The sequence below is a fragment of the Cervus canadensis genome, chromosome 12 (assembly GCF_019320065.1).
Source record: "Cervus canadensis isolate Bull #8, Minnesota chromosome 12, ASM1932006v1, whole genome shotgun sequence".
NCBI lineage: Eukaryota > Metazoa > Chordata > Mammalia > Artiodactyla > Cervidae > Cervus > Cervus canadensis.
Genome location: NC_057397.1, coordinates 23268362 through 23288791, shown reverse-complemented (window position 1 = coordinate 23288791; position 20430 = coordinate 23268362). Strand labels below are relative to the sequence as shown.

Sequence of the window (20430 nt, the reverse complement as noted above, 5' to 3'; positions counted from 1 at the left end):
GGCTGTAAAGCAATGTATAATAATATGCATTCCTGCCTTTGTGCTAAGTTGCTTCAGTCATGTACGACTCTTTGTGACCCTGTGGACTGTAGCATGCCGGGTTCCTCGGTCCATAGGACTCTCCAGGCAAGAATACTTGAGTGGGTTGCCAAGCCCTCCTCCAGGGGATCTTCCCCACCCAGGGACGGAACCTGTGTCTTTTATATCTCCCGCACTGGCAGGTGGGTTCTTTACCACTGAGCCACCTGGGAAGCCCACATAATACAGGCAGAAGTAAAATATATAAACAAGCCCACAAAGGATGGGAAGATGGTAAATGGACTCAGTCCCTCGACCTGGTCCTGCCCACCTGGCTAGAAGTTCCATCCGAATCTCTCCCCAACCAGCTCCGCACGGCCAGCCCATCCCTTCACCTACCAACATCCACTTTCCCCAAGAGGAAGGAAGATCTGACTGGGCCCAGATGGGACCCTCTTCAGGGAAGCCTCCTTGGGTGTGTCGCCTCTCCCCATGACCTGCACCTGTGTTTCTGCTCATGGCATCCACGTCCCCTGGGGGCCCAGAAGCTGGCGCCTGGCACATCCTGGCACCAGGAGGCACCTCAGGACAAACTCCCTGGAGTTGGGCAGCGAGCCAGTCTGAGACACTGAAGGATCACCCTTCTGGCGCTTCCCTGGACAAGAAGCTGACCTCTAACCAAAACAATGAAAGGCCCCTGGGGAGAGTGAACTGAGCTCCCCCTAACCCACCAACAGCAGCGTCAACCCACCTGCCACCCACCTTGGATGCAATTCCTCCAGGTGACTGTGGTCCTGGCAATCCCTGAATGCAGCCTCCGAGATTCTTGAATCCCCAGAGAAATGCAACAGTGAGAAACCTTTATCCCTTGGAGCCACTACATTTTGGGGTCACTGGTTATGCAATAGTTGACAACACAGATTGCATGCCAACTCCCACTGTTCTTTTCGCCCAGTGCAGTCATTTATCTAAAAGTATCTATTTCGTAGATAGAAAGATCATCAAAAAGGCAGAGAATACCTGTTCTGGTTCTCTCTGGCCCCACTCACCAAAGAGAAGGCGGATAGCTCAGATTCTAAAATTGTTTAAAAGATACCCTAGTTTCTATTTTGTGAGGTACTCAGATTAAATGGGTCAACTATATAATTAAACCATAAAAATAGAATGAATTGAACGATATAATAAGAAATAGCTCAACTTTCTATGAGTCAAATTTATTTCCAAATGGGACTTATTTTAATTATAGAATACACATTTTACTAGATGTCACTTTAAATCCTTGTAACTTGGAAAAAAAAAAAAAGTTTCAGCTCACTGAGGGCAATTTTACTTAAGGACCTAAGACTAAATTTAGAAATTACCTTCACTCTATTCATTTAAATTTAATCAATTTAATAGCATCTAACTGACTTTTGTTGAAATAAGAAAAAGTGTTCCAAGAATATAAACTTCATGTACTCTGAAATAGTTTTTAAAAAGAGCCAAGCTGTCTGAAAGGAGGAACACCACTAACTCAGCTAAAAAAAATTAAAAGTCCTCAAATCTGGCACTTCCCAGGTGGTGCTAGTGGTAAAGAACCCCCCTGCCAATGCAGGAGACAAAAAAGACAAGAGTTTGATCCCTGGGTCAAGAAGACCTCCTGGAGGAAGAAATGGCAACCCAGTGTAGTATTCTTGCCTGGAGAATCCCATGGACAGAGGAGCCTGGTGGGCTACAGGCCATGGGTTTGAAAAGAGTTGGACATGACTGACTGACTTAGCACGCAAGACAAGGATGTTATTTCAGAAAAACATTTTTTAAATCTAAGGCAATAAGTACAGTTTCATGGCCCAGAGTCTTGATGCTAATGAACAAAGACATCTTATACTGAATACATTTTAAAATATTTTATGAAAGCTGAGTATGTTCAAGAACAGATTTCCATTATAATCATAAATAAAATATGAAGATCATAGTTCTGCTTTTGAAGGACTTAAAATGTTTACTAAATTGCACCCCCCAAAAGCAAATCATAACTGAATTGATATTTTAACTATGAAAACGCACACAGACTAAAGACAAATGCAAAATGCTTAGAGAAGAAGATACACGTCCATAGCTTATTAAACAGCAGTGTTATATCAAACATTATCCACTTTGTTTCAGATTCATGGTGAGAAAGTTAGAGCCTGTGACACACGGGTCATCTCCCCCGCCCCAGGGAGAGCTTTTATAACCCTTTCTGTCTTCGCAGCATTTTCCCTACAAGACACCCAACCTCAATCACCAACCCTCCAGGACCCTGCAAAGTTGTATGGTGCCTGGACAATCTCAAATGAAGCACCAGGCAACCTTTAGATTAAATGCTTCAGGTAGTATGTATGTGTGTATCTGTGTGTCTGTGAGCATGCAACTCTTTGCAACCCCATGGACTATGCAGTCCACCAGGCTCCTCTGTTCATGGGATTTCCCAAGCAAGAATACTGGAGTGGGTTGCCATGCCCTCCTCCAAGCGATCTTCCCAACCCAGTGATCAAACCCAAATCTCCAGTGTCTCTTGCATTGGCAGGCGGATTCTTTACCACTGAGTCACCTGGGAAGGCCCTCAGGTATTATATCATTCGATTTTTCAAAAATGCTACTGTTAAAGGAATTTGGAATCTAAAACACATGCATTAACTGAATCCAGAAATCGTATGTTTTCCTTTCCTATAACTGAGATGAACATTGGGAAGCCATCATTTGGCTTTGAAAACTGTACAATTGACCGATACTATTAACTGAATGGACTGAGGTCTTCATTTCAATTTGCCCAAGCAGGATTTCCTATTTATATATATTTTTCTCCTTGTGTTTTTTATAAATCATGGTTTTCAAAAGCTAACAGATTTTGACATCATTTAGTACACCGAACTTAATCGTGATGAAATTATATTAGCCAAAATAGAATACCCAAACCTTTGAAACTTGTGATTATCACAGGTTCTCAATTAAGAATTGCTAAAGAAACACTCAATGCAAAACAACTTAATTCACTAAAGATATCAAGGTAGTATTAAAAAATTTTTTAATGATATCTGTTTACTCACAAAAGAAAAAAAAGAGGACTTTGCCCAGATCAGCGATTCAATAACAGCAGGGAATGTGTTAAAAATGCAAATTCTCAGGGACTTCCCTGGTGGTCCAGTGGCTAAGACTCCATGCTCCCAATGCAGGGGGCCTGCGTTCAATCCCTGATCAGGGAACTAGATCCCACATGTTGCAACTAAGACCCTGTGCAGACAAAATAAATAAAAATAAATAGTCTTTTTTTAAAAAATGCAAATTCTTAGGCCTTCCAAAACCCAGTGAATCAGAAACTCTGGGAAGAGACCAGCAACTATTTAACCCTCCAGGCAACTGACAAGCTAGAGTCTGAGAATCATGGCCCAGATGCAGGGGTCCTAAAGCCACCTCTGCATCACTGTCACCCCAGAAACAACCTGGGCAGCCCCCCCACCCAGTTTCCACTCGGATGCTCCAGAATCTCAGGTGTGCTAAGGGGTTCCACAGTATGGACCACTGGAGCAGGTGACCCCGAAGGGCCTTTTGAGGAAGAACTGTGACACCATGTTCACCCTGAGAGCTCCCATTCTGCTTGACCCTCTGCCAAGCCAGACAGAAGACAAAAGTGTCGCCCTGCAGACAGGAGGTCAGGATCTCAATTCACAGAAACTCCCGTCCCCAAGAGATACAGGGTCTGGCCTCCTTTCCAGCCGGTAACAAACGCCCCAGGATTGAAGGCCGGCCACTTCGCTCCCCTCCTTCTCCACTCACAGGCATTTATCAGTTTATTTTGGTGTTAAAGGGAGGTATGACCTTGTTTTCCAACAACGACGCGCCCCTGAGACAGGGCCCTGAATAGATTTTGTGAAATCTACCGTGGAGCTGACTCCGAGCTTCTGAGCAGGAGGCAACAGAACCAAGATGAGAAGTTAAAGAAAAAAAAAAGAAAAGATGGAACTGGAAATGGCAACCCCAGAGGCAGGTTATGGGTGAAGAGGACATGAGTCAGGGTTGAAACACTCTGGGCTCAGCGTGGGGGACAGAGCAGTGACTGTCCACCACCCCTTCTGGACCGCTGCTTGCCTGTCCACCAACAGCCCCTCGAGGCCTGGGTTGGGGAGGGGACAGGGTGGACATATGGACACCCCAGGGCAGAGTGGACCCCAGGACCTCTTGGGAGAAGCCACGGGCAGAGATCTCCAGCTGGGAAGACAAGGATGGGGAGCCAGCCCGGGTTGGGTGGGAGCACAACCCCAGGAAAGGGGAGGCCAGGCCAGGAGGGCAGTGGGGGCCTCTCTGACTGCTCACAGCTGAGGCAGCCACCCTGACTCCCCGAGTACAGGCACCAGACCAGCTCTTCCCTTGCCAGCACCTCAAAGAGGCTAGCTCAGCTCTTGACACCACGTTACATGGGACGGTAGTAACAGCACCCTGCAGGCTGTTCTGAGAAAGAAATGGGGTAACCCCAGGGGACCCTGAGCAGCTCTCCACAGGCACAGGAGCCCAGAGGCCTGCCCGCCCGGTACTGCGACCACCCAAATACGCCCATAGGGCACCTTGCTCATGGCCCAGAAATCTAATCAAACCCCTCTTTGAGATATTCTACCCAAGAGATAACTAAATTGTAAAAATTCCGCCTCATCCCCCTTCACATAGGACTCAACAAGTCTTATAAATTTGAACAGAAAAAAATGTAACCTCTAAATTTTTTTTCTCATCTACAAAAAAATACATAAATAAATCGGAAAGCTGCTCATCGCTGATCTAAGTATTTAATATGAAAGCTTTGATAAGGTCAAATATAAAACTCCTATCTTTCCAAGGTAAAGAGTTCTAAAAACCAACTTCTAAACCAAACATTAAGAAAGCCTCTACTTTTACTTTAAATCGGCCTTCCTTCCCCAAAAGATGTGAGATACCTTTAAGAAAAAAGACAATAAAATCAGAGACAAACAGAAAATTAAAAATTTCAGGGTTTAGAGAAAATTAAAGCATAGAAACAGGGCAAAATACAGAAGAAACCAGCCATAAATTTCTTCTAAGTTGCTACAGCTGAGCTTCATTTCTGCCTAAAGTTTACTGTCATCAAATTATTTGTCTTTTGTGTTTTTGACAAATCTGTAAGCATGTAAAGTGTCAAGCACAGTGGGTAATAATGTAGGACATACTGACAACACCTCCACCAAAATGCGGGCAGAGATGTCATATGGCTGCTTCTGGAATATCCTGCAACCCAGGTGAAGAGCAGGACAGACAAGGGGACTACTGCCTCAGGAAAGTGATTCAAGCAGAGTCTAAGATAAATCCATGCCACCTGAATGTGGCCTGCACCCACTTTCCACACACGTGGAATATCAAAGATGAGGGAAGCAGGGCCATGGATGGGCTACATCCACTCTGAAAAGAATTTCCCACAAGCCTCTTAGATTGCTAAGAGCTCAGAAGATCCATGAACATGTGCATACTCAGTCACTCAGTCGTGTCCAACTCTTTGCGACCCCATGGACTGTAGCCCACCAGGCTCCTCAGTCCATGGGAGTCTCCAGGCAGGAATACTGAAGCAGGTTGCCATTTCTTACTACAAGGGACCTTTCTGACCCAGGGATCGAATTCACGTCTCTTATGTCTCCTGGCATTGGCAGGTGGATTCTTTACCAGAGCCACCTGGGAAGGCCCAGAAGCTCCATAATTTTCAACTAAAGTTCAAAAAGCCTGAGCAGATACAGAATCATCCACTTCTGTACAGATGCAGCCAAACAGGGACCTAGTGGGCAAAGTCAGAATGATCTTTCAAAAACAATAGCTTGAAGGTCACTCCAGAGGTCAGGGACAGTGTATCATTAGTCCTCACTCCCAGCAGCCAGTCAGCATGGTGCCTGAGCAAACACACCCTCAACACATATGATGGATGAATGAGCTACAGACCACGGCTGGCGTGGGTAACCTTTTCCAGACTACCCAAACCTGACTGAACTCGACCTCTTCACAAATGACCCTCATTTGTGAAACAAGCACTATGGGAATCCTGAGAGCATCTCCCAGCCTGTTCTCAACACAACCATCAACACAAGATATTCTGGGAACTGAGTTCAACCAGCCACAGAGGCAGCCATGCCATCAAAACAACTTCACACTCTCTAAATTGTCCTCAAGCTTATCCGAGGAGAACTCATCTGATCTTCTAGCCTCGTAACCTTACAAAAAACAAATGAGGTTCACTTGGCACGATTTGTTCTTGGCAAAACTATCTTGCCTTTAGTTCTCACTACTTCCTTTCCTATGAGTGCCCAGCCATCTGCTCCACACTATGCTCTAGGATGCTGCCAAGGATGTGAAGGAAAAGCCATGAGTCGTAGAGTCTAAAACAGCATCCTCCCAGGAAAACGCAATGCAAGTCACAAACGCTAACCGTGTATGTTCTTTTAAATTTTCCTGTGGGTAACATGCTAAGTCGTTTCAGTCATGTCTTACTCTGTGACCCTACGGACTATAGCTCACCGGGCTCCTCTGTCCATGGGATTCTCTAGGTAAGAATAATGGAGTGGGTTGCTATTTCCTTCTCCAGGGGATCTTTCCGACCCGGTATTGAACATGCGTCTCTTATGCATTAGAAGGCAGGTTCTTTACCACTAGCGCCACCTCTTGTGGCTATAGCAAAAATTAAAAAAAAAAAAAAAGATGAAATAATTTTTATAATCTATTTTACTTATAAACTTGATAATATATTTTAATAATACTATATCATCAATTCAAAACAGGTGAAATTATTTTGACAATATATTTTATTTATAAGCTTGATAATATATTTTAACAATAATATATTACCTGTCCAAAATAGTATCATGTAAACATGTAATATAAAAAATTATTCACGAACTATTTCACATGTTTTTTTCAAGCAAATCTTCAAAATGTGATATTTTATGCTTGGAGGCATTCAAGCAATTCAGGCCAGCCACCAAGCCAGTACCCAGAAGTCACGTGCGACCAGCGGTCAACACACTGGACAGTGCAGGGCTAGGATCTCTTGGCATTTTCTGAAGAATCAGGGCATTTAATTCTGGCATTTTTTTGTCTTCTCCATAATCTCTCAGGATATTATCAATAGTGGTATCTTCATCCTATCTTCAAATTTACCCTACACTGGAGAGGACCTTGGCCTTGATCTTGAAATGCAAAACACCCTCAGGGCAGCAGAGTGGACTCGGACACAAGGAGATACTCACATGAAGCTGTGAGATACAATTCCTGTCCTTCCATTGAATCCTACAGTAGCGATAAGGCAGAGACATATTTTACGCCTTTGCATTCAAGTTACTTGGGCTTCCCAGGTGGCTCAGCAGTGAAGAACCTGCCTGCCAAGGCAGGAGACCCAAGAGATTTGGGTTCAGTTCCTGGGTCGAGAAGATCCCCTGGAGAAGGAGACAGCAACCCACTCCAGTATTCTTGCCTGGAAATCCCATGAACAGAGGAGCCTGGCGGGCTGCAGTCCATAGAGTGGCAAAGAGTCAGACACGACTGAGTGTGCATGCGTGCATTCAAGTTACTTGAACATCACAAAAGGTGTGATTGTTTATTCTGTTCTTTTTATTTAGACTACATGAGGTCAAGGAAAAGAACTAAAGATGAGGCATAACAGAGCCTTTTAGGATGATCAGGAGGGCATGAAGCAGAGAGAGAAAGCAGCAGATGCAGTGCCAGGCAAAGCCCAGGGAAGTGGCTGCAGAAGCCCTCGGGCCAAGGCAGGACAGCCCTGGATGTTGGGTTAACAGGACTTCGTCCTGGGCACTTGAGTGGGGCCTGGGGTGGCCAGGCAATGTGACAAGCCGGTGACACAGCTGCTTCAGAGGGAGCACAGCGGAGGCAGGAAAGGGAAGACAGCAGAGGCGGGGCTACCAGTCAGAGAGGAAAAGAGGACCAAGGTCTGAGCTGTGGGGGAAGGCACGCCAGGAGCAGGGGAGATGATCTCAGAGTCAGATGGAGGGGGAAACCCAGAAAGGATGTCAGAGGGGACTAGGGTCCTCACTGCAGGATCAGGGTGATGGTGAGCTCCAAGCATCAGCTGGCAGGAACATGGGCTGAAGGATACTGGCCAGACTTCTGCCCTCAGTCCGGAGGCCTCTCCCGCTCAGCTCAGGGCGGGGGACTTCAGTCAGCCACAGCCTCAGCTCAGATGCAGTGGGGCGGCAGGAGACAGAGGGGAGAAGTCACCCCTTCCCAAACGGGAGCTTTTTGTGGCTCTCACACAGTCGCTTCATTAGATCACAAAGCATTAAACATCTATGAGCACAGACAAAAGCTGTCTTGCTTACTACTAGGTTTGCTATTTTAGGTTTGAGGAATTTACCCTCTTAACAGTAGAGGGAAGTTTCTTATGGGAGGTTTGCAACTTTTCAAAATGCAAGAAAAAAAAAATAGCTTTTCATACAATATTCCCTCGGCACTACTTTTTGTTCAAAGAAGGGATGGAGGGGCCAAAAAGTAACAGTGAAAAGAAAAAGGAACAAAGCTTTACTTTTTTCTCTTGTAAAGACGAATCTGGGCTTTGTGGATGCTGCATCCCCCATGCCAAGTGAGTAACACTGTGATGCATGTGACCCCAGTCACATGGACACTTTCCACGAAGACAGCAGGGCATTTCAGATGATGGACACGGCTGGAAGAGGTCACGTCAGTTCTTCCACGACAGGCAGGAACTTGGAGGCAGAACTAGGGAAAGGAAGTTCTAAGAGATGGCTGAGATGAAGATGAAGCTCTACAGGAGGTGGCCCAGAGGCTCAGAGCCACCAGAACTTCAAGCAAGACAAGTGAAGTCCACCCCACCAGGGAGCATCACGGTCCCTGGTAAACAGCAGGCGCTCAAGCATACATGAGTATGGGGGCCACACCACTGGATTCCAAGGGCTACAAAGAAACGGAAGTGGTGTCAGTCACTATTGACACCACTAGTTACTGTATCAGTCGCATCTGACTCTTTGTAACCCCATGAACTGTTGCCAGCCAGGCTCCTCTGTCCATGGGATTTTCCAGGCAAGAATACACCCAAGCCAGGTGACACTTGGAGCTCACCATCACCCCGATACTGCAGAGAGGACCCCAGTCCCCTCTGACATCCTCTCTGGGTTTCCCCCTCCATCTTACTCTGAAATATCTCCCCTGCTCCTGGCGTGCCTTCCCCCACAGCTGAGGCCTTAGTCCTCTCTTCCTCTCCAGCTGATATCCCTGCCTGGGTCTTCTTCCTTTTCTTGCCTCCACTATGCTTCCTTCTCCAGTGGGTCTTCCCAACCCTGGGATCGAACCCACATCTCTTCTGTCTCCTGCACTGGCAGGCGGGTTCTTGACCCCAGCGCCACCTGGGAGGCAGTTACTACATCAGTTGGTCCAAATCTGAGCATGGGTTTTGGAAAACAGCTCAGTAAGGCCCTGGCATCCATGTCCTAATGCTGAAACATGGAAAGAGAAAAGATTTTAGCTCTATTTACCTTTGGCCTCAGCCAGTTTCATCTAAGGGGATTAGGATTCTAGACAAAACTCTTGTCTGGAGTTTAATAAAGACCCAAAAGTCAACCTACTGGAACCTGCTAAGGCCACACCACCCGATTCCAAGGGCTACCCACCACAGTCAAGGCTCCCAGGCTTGGCACCAAAGGGCTGCCTGTGGTTGTTTCTAGTCTCACACCAACTCATGGTCCAGACAGGAGCAGATAAGGAACCTCAGGCCCAGACCATTCTAAATGAGTCGATCTAAATGTGAGCTCTGGGAGAAAGGAGTACGTTTTGGTTATATGTGACTGATCAGTTACTGCCCTCCCCAGTGCAGGTGGCCTCGTCTCATCGGTGGAGGACCTGAATCCCACAAGGCGGGTGAGGGGATGAGATCTCTCTGTGCCTGGCTGAGCTGAGACCCAGTCTCCCCCCACCCTCCCACTGGGGCTGACCCCTTGTCTTTGCTGCATTTTCTGCTGCAAACGAAATATTCTGGGACTTCTCAGCCTGCAAAACCGCTAAGAGCCAATTTGTTACAATAAACTTCGTTGAGATCAAGATTGAGATCCTATTGGTTCTGCTTCTGTGGAGAACCCAGACCAACACAAGGTACACGTGAATAGTCAATACTATCTGGTAAAATGAAAAATCCAAAGTAATGTGAAGGTCCTTAAGACCTAATGTACAGCACCGGGAACTCCACTCAATGTCATGTGGCAGCCTGGATGGGAGGGGAGTTTGGGGGAGAATGGATACATGTGTATGCGTGGCTGAGTCCCTTTGCTGCTCACCTGAAACCATCACAACATTTTTTGGTAATCAGCTATATTCCAGTGCAAAATAAAAGGTTTTAAAAAATTTTTAAATAAAATCAGAAGGGTAAATTTCAGTGATAACCATAAAAGTTTGGGGGCAGCTATATTCCAGTGCAAAATAAAAAGTTTTAAAAAATTTTTAAATAAAATCAGAAGGGTAAATTTCAGTGATAACCATAAAAGTTTGGGGGCAGGAGAGTTGTTCATTTAACAGAGAGCACCCCTTTCTCCTGTCCTCAGGTATAGGATATTGCTCCATTTTAAGCCACTGAGGGAGAAGGGCTTTATATTTTAAATTGCAAGCTAATAGACACTCTTTTCCTCATCTAAATAAGTACATAAATAAAATGAAGATCCTTAAGTATTCCTGAGACAGAATGTATAACAACATGTGATAACGTCTTGGTTTGCTTAATTAAAAGGCCTTAGGGTGCGGTCTCTTGATCATGAACTCAACTCACTTCAACACCTTTTGGGTAAGAGCCAGAGAGACTACAGAGCTTTTCAACAGCTGAATGCTTCATGTTGAGATTCTACTGGAAAAGGCACATGGAAATAGCAATGGGGGATTAACAACCGAAGAGGTTCGGACGTGTGCCTGCGGATTCTGAAAGGAAAAACTCCTGTGGGAGAAATCCAATAAGCACACCTGCCTGGCCAGGAGAGCTGGAACCCTTCACTCTGCGGTGAGGGCAGGGTGGCTCCTACCTGGGGAAACGTGGCCGCTGCAAAGCTCACGCTGAGCACGGGGATTACAGCTGGAGAAGTGTGACCCCACTCAGACTACCTGCCATGCATAGGACTCCGGGGGCTTCCCAGGTGGCCCAGTGGTAAAGAATCTGTCTGCCAATGCAGGAGACAAAGGAGAAACGGGTTCGATCTCTGGGTCAGGAAGATCCCCTGGAGGAGGAAATGGCAACCCACTCCAGTATTCTTGCCTGGGAAATCCCTGCAACAGAGGATCCTGGTGGGCTACAGTCCATGGGGTCACAAAGAGTCAGACATGACTAAGTTCGCACACACCCACGCATGGGACTTCCATCATTTGTATGGAAAATTCACTTAAAATCAAATTCCAAGGACTTCCCTGATGGTCCAGGGATAAGACCCTGCCTTGCAAGGCAAGGGGTACCAGTTTGATCCCTAGACTGGGAAGGTCCCACATGCCGTGGAGCAGCGAAGCTCGTGTGTGTTCTAGAGCCTGAGAACTGCAGCTACTGCCGGCTCTAGGCTCTGCAACAAGAGGAACCACCACAGCGAGCAGTCAGCACGCCACAACTAGAGAAAGCAGCCACACAGCAACAAAGACCCACCACAGCCAAAAAAAAGAATTCCAAACAACGCAGGGAGACTGCATACATCCTCCAGCATGACCTAACAGAATATTTCAACTTCCCACAAGAAATAGATTTTATATGGCTCTGTAATACTCTCCCCCTACAAAAGTTGTAAATATAAATTCACTAACAAGGATTAGAAAAATAATCTCCGTTAAATTAAAGAACTAAGTTATTAGACAGCTGGTCTATCCCCTGAAAGATGGTGGCCACTTTGACCAAAAACTGTAAGAAGGCTGGTTAGACACCAAGTCTTGTTGTAGGTTAAAACAGAGCCTACAGGAGTTGGGAAGAGCACCCAGGACTAGTCGAATTCCAGACCACCACAATGATTTCTCTTCTTCCTTCAAGGTCACTGAACAAGAACAAAACTCACAGAGAAGAAAAAATGTCTGATTCTTAAAATCACAACGTTCCAATCAGTGATCATTTGAATGAGCACTGGCCAGGGATAGACTGAAAGGATTTTAAAAATCCCCATCTCATAGTCAAGTGTACAGAGAACCTCCCAACTCATCTTGTTCTAACTATGTAGTCAAAACAGAAGCGCTGTCAGGGGTCACTGGTATCTCCCAACCCTACTGAGTTCCCAGTTTCCAACTGTCCATTTCTGATGGAAACAGTGGCCCCCTGAGAGCCAGGGATCAGAAGATGATGCATAGTTTTCATGTGGGTGAATAAACAGGCTCACCCATCTAGGATGGTTGGAGGGTTTGCACGAGAATTTGAAAATACATCCTTGCCATTTTATTTGCTAAACTTCACCCAAAGACTACAGTCAACAAGCAAACACTGGGAAAGATGAAAGCCTAGAGAACAACATACCAATATTCTTATTTCCAAAATGATTTCCTTTTCAAAAAAATACAAAAACACAGCATCAAAATCAGTGAAGCAACAAAAGCCATTACAATGGATACAGCATCACCAGTAACAAAATATGACTTAGAAATGGGAGGAATAACCCATGATCCAGAGGGCTGACCAGGCAGGTTCACCGGGCTGCCAGCTCCACCCCAACTCCAATGCCAGCTTCTCAGGGGGCAGAGCAGAGTGACATGTGATAGCCCGGTCCCTTGTATGGCAGGCACACTTCCCGAGCACATTTCCTTGTGTGCTTTATAGAAGGAGATGGGTGCCTTTAAGCTGGTATATCAGGTATTAGGTAATCAGCCTCTGGTGACATTTGCTGGAAGATGAAGCAGGTGACACCCTCTGAAACGCAAAACCACAAGCAGTCCCACAGTCCCAGGAAACCCGTATTTCCAGATAGAAATTTTCCCTCTTCCCCAATTGCCATCCCCAAAGTCCGCTCTGAAGGCTGGCTTGGAGCCTGCTTGGTGGATCCCAGAATTCTACCGCTGGGCTGGAAGGCCCATCATCACAGCCGAAAAAACGGAGAAGAGCCTTGCTGTCTCTGGGTCCCATGGGAAGGACCCGCTCTCAGCAGTATCACCGCACAGCCAGTAGGTAAATAAGCCACGTCCCAGGCCCTGTGGACACAGCAGTCCTTGCAACAGTGACCTGCTCAACCTGGAGAAACACACTTATAACAACAACACATACACAATTTCCCTTAGGAATGAGGTGAAGAAAATAGCACAAGAGCGGGGGCCAGAGAGTGGCTGGAGAAGCAGGGACCTTAGCTTCAGCAGTCGGGGTGAGTCTCTCAAAGAGACTTTCACGCTGTGATTGTGTAATGAGAACACACGAGACGGATGGAGGGGCAGATGACATCCAAGAGACGGTAACCCCTGACACCAACCAAGCTCCACAGAGAGCTGGCTGCTCTGCCAGCACCATCCTCCTTAAACCCCACAGCGATCCCTTGAAGTGAGTCCTGCAGTTTCCCATCTGATAGATCAGGAAACTGAGGTTCCCGAAGCCTGGGTAACCTGCTCAGCCCATCCAGCCAATCTTTAAACCCACACCAGCTCCAAGAGCAAGGCGCCCTCTCCCAGACTCTCAGGCATCCGCTTACTGGTCTGCTGGCTGACAACTACTTGGCCTGATTACCCAAGCCCTCACCCCGCCCCGCTCCCAGTGACAGAGAAACAAAGCTCGGCGCTCCCAGGGGATGTGCCGCCCACTCTGAATGACACACAGTGTCTGAGTGTCCCCTTGGGCCTGGCAGATCCAGACTGTCCCAGTTCCCTTGATTCTCTGACACCCACCGTCTGCAGTCCACCTGCGGGAACAGAATCTGCAGATGCCTTCTCGTGTGGTTGCGAAGCAGCAGAAAGACACTTACAGGGGATGCAGTTTTCTACACTAGCTTCCAACCCAGAGGTTGGAGATCCCACTACACAGCCCCTCCCCCCAGAGCCTTCCAAATAACAGAATTCAACTCATATTACGCAGGCGCAAATAAAACTGAAATACAAACCAGCAAGCCCTCTCAGCCTGGTCTCCAGAAAAGACCAGATTTTGCCAAATCTAAGGCAACTCTGTTTTCCAGTGTTGACATCTGAAATGAGGATCCACGTCACAGCAGGTCCTTAACAGGCGAAGCTTAATGGGAAGTTTGCTTTCTTTCTCAGTGGTGTACACAGCAATGACGCATCTTAAGAGCAATACTCTGTCAAAGTGTTAATCGCTCAGTCGTGTCTGACTCATTGCGACCTGGTGGACTGTAGCCCACCAGGCTCCTCTGTCCACGGGATTCTCCAGGCAAGAATACTGGAGTAGACAGCCATTCCCTTCTCCAGGGGATCTTCCCAACCCAGGATCGAACACAGGTCTTCCAGGCAGATTACCATCTGAGCTACCAGGGAAGAGTGTGTTGGGTGAGCAGTAGTTCAGCGTATCGCCTCTGCTTTCCTTCCCGCCCAGCTGGTACTGGTCACCACGAGGTGGGCACAATGAGCTGCCAATCTGCAAACGAGAGCCTGCCCCCACATCCCGAGTCACACCCTCCAGCAGGACCCACTGCATACAGAATAAACAGAAACTCCCCCCTCCCTCACCCTGGGGCCTCAAGGTAGGCCCTGCTGACCTGGCTCTTCTGCTGCTGTCCCCTGTTCCTAACGAAGGCCACAGGGCCTTTGCACAGGCTGTCTGTCCTCTCGGCCCAGAGACCTTCCAGAGGTTGCCTCTTTTTCCTCACATAATGTCTTCACTCAATCAGCCTCCATGAGGTCCTCAGATGAGAATGCCTCCCTCAGTCTTGATTGCAATTATTACTGCTTCAAATGAGCTTTTCACTTACTTGTTTACTTCATCTATTTTGTCCCACTTTATACCTGACTCCCTCAATGAGGCAAGGACCTTATCTTTCCTGGGTACCACTTATCTCCAGGACCTGGCACACAAAGAACCCTCTATAAATATCTCTTTAATATAGCAATCATAATAGAAGAAATTACTAAACTACATTAATTCACATAATTACTTTATTTTCATTACCTTCCAGTCAACGGGATAAAAAAATTGCTGCCAAGAATAGCTATTTTGAAAGATATCAGTGGTTCTTCCTGAAAAAGACAAAAAAGATGAAAGTAACTTCTAACAGAGTACTGAGGGGGAAAAAATGCTTTGCATTACAACCTAACTACTCCAAAATTTCCCATATGCTTCCGAATTGTAATTTTAAAAGCTTTACCTGGAAATGGACAATTTCAAAATCCACTGATCTTGCTCTGATGTATAAAACACAGCACAGAATTCTTAAAATTTTTCTAGAAATCTGTCTGCCAAATGACATATTGTTTCCTTGGGCAGAGTTTTCACCTTTGAACTTTTCCCCAAAGTGTTTATAATGTTCAAATTCCATCTTTAGTGTCAGTTCCACTTTAGAATTGTTTAATCATACTGGGAAAAGGAAACAATTTGCTTCACCTACTAATGTTTCCTTAAAAAAAAATTAAAAACAAGTCTCATGCCTTTAAATGCTGTGTTCTTATGTGATTATCCTTAGGGGACTCAAACTGCAAAAAGTTAGAAATGTGAAAATCACTTGCAGGCCCTTCTCACAAGCAGGAGGGACTCAAACATGTCAGAATAGGAGAGAATACATATGATTTAACTTCAAGAATTGTGTATCACATAAAGACAGTCCAGAAACAAACCTGGGTTTAAAAACAATGAAAGTGTATTCTGCAATACATTTCCTCACTGGTATCTAATGACTTGAACTAATTGGACCATGACATCTATGAGCAACAAAAACCTAAATTTCTTACTACTTAGTGTTCACCAAAATCGTCCATACAAATCACCCCATAACTTATCCCAACAAAATTTAGAATCAATACTACATTTATATGTACGCATGTGTGCGTAGTTGTCTCGGACTCTTTCAGACCCCATGGACTGTAGCCTGCCAGGTTCTTCTGTCCATGAGATTTCCCAGGCAAGAATACTGAACTGGGTTGCCATTTCCTTCTCTAGTTGATCTTCCCGACCCAGGGATCGAACCTACTTGCATTGGCAGGTGGATTCTTTACCACCGAGCCACCAAGCCACAGGCACACCTGGGTTAAAACTGCAGCTTTGCTTCTCTGGAGCTCCATGACTCAGCCAGGTCACTTAGCCTCACCTGAAGCAAGGAGATAACAGCAAGGACTCTGTGCTGCAAGAGTTTAGAGAATGCAGCATCATTTGCATGGGACTCGACCAGAGAGATAATCCTCATTACAATCCAGAACCCCCTTGTTCCTGCACTACCTCCTCTGCTCGGTGCTGTACTAAGTGGAGTGAATATTTTTTTCCTGGATGAGTCATGGCTTTGCAGAGCTCCAGAGGCTTCAGCCTGAATTTCAATTCTTGCAGCATTGTATGGAGTGGCACAATGACGGTAAAAATCAGAATACACGAGAATCCACCCTAGTAAGTGGCTGTCTTAAAGTCAAGAAGTGAGTAGGTTTCTTATTTGTTTTTCTCCCCTAGGAGTTGAGTGTTGAGGAGAAAAAGAAAAAAGCGCAGGTTTGCTGAGAGATCCTCTAGGCTCAGAATGATCAATCTTGCTCTGTTATGGGAAAAGAGTCGTCTAGGGGACAGTCAACTAAATCAAATTTTGACTGACAATGTTTGTCTTAACACCTGGAATACCATGGTTTTCAGAGAGAAAAATTTGGCTAACAGTGGTAAAAAGCTGAAAATGCAAAGAACAAACTTTTCTTACAAGTCCATTTCTAAGGAGATTGTTAGAAGGTATTAATGCAGAAAGAGTGTATTTTGGGGAGAGGGCGAGAAACAAAACTGAGAAAGGAATCCCTCCTCCAATTCGACTGGATCACACGTATCAGTCCACCAGCACCAGTCACAGCACCATCTCCTGCCACAGGGTCCCCACAGCAGCCCAGCTCTGCAGGCCCCACGAGTTAACATCAAGCCTTGGCTTAGCTAAGAAAACTGTTTAGGAACGAAAAAGATGCCACTTCAAAGGTAAAAGTGACGAGCAGGGGGGAACCTCAAAATGAGGGTTAACTCCTAACAATCTTTTCAAATATCTAGGTAACAAACATCATCTTTCGGTTACGAACGCATGATCATTAAGCCATTTTACTTTTTCTTTGCTAGTTACACTATACACTCTGCAGATTTTAAAGCACGGGTAAGAATTATGTGTTCTGGCTGATGTAGGTGTAAAGGGTACATATATCTATCTTTTATTGCCTTTTGACACAGTGCGAGTCACAACTGCTGTGCTAGCAGCCACAGCACAGGAATTGAAAGCGAGGAATTGAAAGTATGATCCCAAACCTACAGAACCAGGGGGTTCAGGATGGGGCTCAGAGCCCAGGTTTCTCCAAATGTCTGGGCTTCTCCCTAGACAAGAAGGCCCCTAAGGTCTTCTTGAAATGTCTTGTGAAATGTACCTGTATACGAGCAGGTGCAGAACTGTGTTCTCATTCTGAGATCTGCTATATCTCATGTATAAGAACATACACAACAGCCTGTCTGTCTTAAGCAAAACAATGACCCAACCTCAATCCTGATCTAAAACTAAACCACAGACTTAAAACAGACTATAAATTAAAAGATTGGGGATTAAAAAAACCAAAACAACCATTTTCCATAGAAAAAAAAAACATATGGACTGATAAGAAAAATTATAAATAAAACCAGCTGACACTTCCCTAGCACCATGTCCCAGAGGGCATGATGCTAAGCTCTTTACAGATTATCAGGCTGTCAAAATACCATCTATAGTAATAGCACAGATTAAATACCACAGGGCAAGTCGATGGAGTGTTAACTCGAGGAAGACGCCTGGCTTACCATTAACTCACCCTTATGTCAGAATAACTGTACTTAATAAATAGCTCATTGGAATGACTAGGAGTGGTGACGTCGCAAAATAAGTACAAGTTAATTCGGGTATTTTCCATGGAACGACTCTAAGTGTAAATTGGGAGGAAAAAGGCTAAATAAATAACTTGAGCTCCAACAGGGGAAATGAAGAAAATGGAAGTCGTTTACAGTCATTTACTATTTATACTGCAAAAAATGCTTACTCTACTATCCGCCTCCTCAAAATCAGACCAGCGCGCAGCCCTGACCATATCAGCTACGCAGTGTTGTCACAGATGTGTGCCAGGTTGTGAATAGGACGTGGCCGGCAGGAAAAACGCAAAGTTAGCTCCTGTCTCGGGCGGGAAAGAAAGCCTGCTTAATTTTTTGTGGCTCAATAAAGCTGAACACCAACTCTTAAGGGTTAAAAAACCGGGCATCAGGTGCTCGCTTTCCGCTCTGCAGAGGGATTTGAGCTCACGGCGAAGTTCCCTCGCTTCCCTCCCCGGCCTGCACCCCGCAAGGAGGGAGAGCTGTCACCGCCCGGGTCCCCACCACCAGCAGCAAAGCCCCCGGACTGGGCAGCCCGCTCGGCGGCCGGGCTCCCAGCTCCGCGGGGTGATGGGGCGCCAGCGCGCCAGGGGTCACTTAATTCCATTTCAGATCTGAACGCTTTCAAAGAAAGTCCAGACAATTGAGACCACGGATGGGGCCCGAGAGGGTCCCCCAAAACAAACTTTCGGGGCCTCGGAATCTGCATATCTTGCAGGAATTCCCAGCCCGCGAGGAAAAGAGACTGATACTCGCAAAGTACTCAGGACCAGAGATGAGAGGCCGCGCGAGGGGCCCCTGGCCGAGGGCGTCCCAGGCGGAGCCCCTACCCGCGCGCCCAGCTCGCCGGGCCCCCGCTCCGGCCTCCCGCCAACCCCCGGCGCGCGGCGAGCTCGCGGCCCGGAACGCCGGCCAGGGTCGGTCCGGGCCACGCGGCCCGCGCGCCCCGTTGAGCCGAGACCCAGGCCGGGCGGGAGCTGCAGAGGCGGACCCGGCTGTTCGGCGGCCGCGCGCAGCTTCGGCGTTGTGCGCGATCGGGGCGCGGCGCTGCCCCCCAACTCGGCCCCCGGCCCAGACTTACCTCGGCCGCGCTCCCCTGTGCGGCTCGAGCCGGGCACCGGGCTCCGGGGACGGCGGGGAGAAGGAGTCGAGGCCCGCGAGGGACGGGGGCCGGGCCGCCCGGGCCGCCGGAGGGCAGAGCGAGGGACCGGGAAGGCCGCGGGGTCCCGGACGCGAGGCAGCTGGGGGCCGAGCTGGCGGCGGCCGCGGCGGCTCGGTCTGAGTCGAGTGGGAGGGCTCCGGCTGCCAGCGCCGGGGAGCGAGGGAGGGAACTTGGAGCGAGTTGCCGCTGCCGGTAGCGCGTGTCCCCGCCGGTGTGCACGCCCCCGAGCGCCCCGCCCCCGGCCCCACCCCTCCCGCAACCCCCCTTCTAGCCCCTCCCCCAGATCATCCCCACCCCTCACTCCCATCACCCCGCCGCCTCGCCTCCAAAGCGCTCCGGCATTGGCCCCCCATTCCCTCTGGGTTGGAGAAGCGCTGGATCTTAACTGCCAGGAAACCCCAAACCTGGAGCCTGTTCTGTGAGTGTGAGAACTCGCCAGTCCACCTACCTAGATGTCGGTGCCTGACAACATTTTCTATTGACTTCCATCTGCTCAGATACACCCTCTCAGTATTTGTAAACTAAGTGTCTGAAGGCTTTTTTTTTTTTTTTTTTTTTTTTTTTTTGATTGGTTGGTTTTGTTTTGCTTTTTAATTTTTTTAATTTAATTTTTATTTGAGTATAGTTGCATCTCCTGTGTCTCCTGCATTGGCAGGCGGATTCTTTCCCCCTGAACCACCTGGGAAGACCTCAATACATAGTTTCTTCTTAATTTTGCATCAGTTTCTGCTCTACAGCAAAGTGAATCAGCTATCAGTTCAGTTCAGTTGCTCAGTCGTGTCCTACTCTTTGCGACCCCATGAATCGCAGCACGCCAGGCCTCCCTGTCCATCACCAACTCCCGGAGTTTACTAAAACTCATGTCCATCCAGTCCGTGATGCCATCCAGCCATCTCATCCTCTGTCGTCCCCTTCTCCTCCTGCCCCCAATCCCTCCCAGCATCAGGATCTTTTCCAATGAGTCAGCTCTTTGCATCAGGTGGCCAAAATATTGGAGTTTCAGCTTCAGCATCAGTCCTTCCAAAGAACACCCAGGACTGATCTCCTTTAGGATGGACTGGTTGGATCTCCTTGCAATCCAAGGGACTCTCAAGAGTCTTCTCCAATAGGTATACATAAATCTCCGCTTTTGTGATTTCCTTCCCATATAGGTCACCACAAAGTGCTGAGTAGAGTTCCCTGTGCTGTACTCATTAGGTTCTCATTAGTTATCTGTTTTATACACACTATCAGTAATATGTATATGTCATTCCCTGTCTCCCAATTCATGCCACCCACCCTGTTCCCCCTTGGTATCCATACT

General features: G+C 47.1%; 1 protein-coding gene across 2 annotated transcripts in view; it reads right to left on the bottom strand.

Moving 5' to 3' along the window:
* Nucleotides 1–19356, bottom strand: part of FAM110B (family with sequence similarity 110 member B) — a 139007-nt gene extending 119651 nt beyond the window's left edge. For both annotated transcript variants that reach the window (XM_043483192.1, XM_043483191.1), the window contains exon 1: nt 19047–19356. The gene's annotated coding sequence lies outside the window, so the exon portion shown is untranslated. The remainder of the gene's footprint in view (nt 1–19046) is intronic.
* Between the last annotated feature and the right edge of the window lie 1074 nt (nt 19357–20430).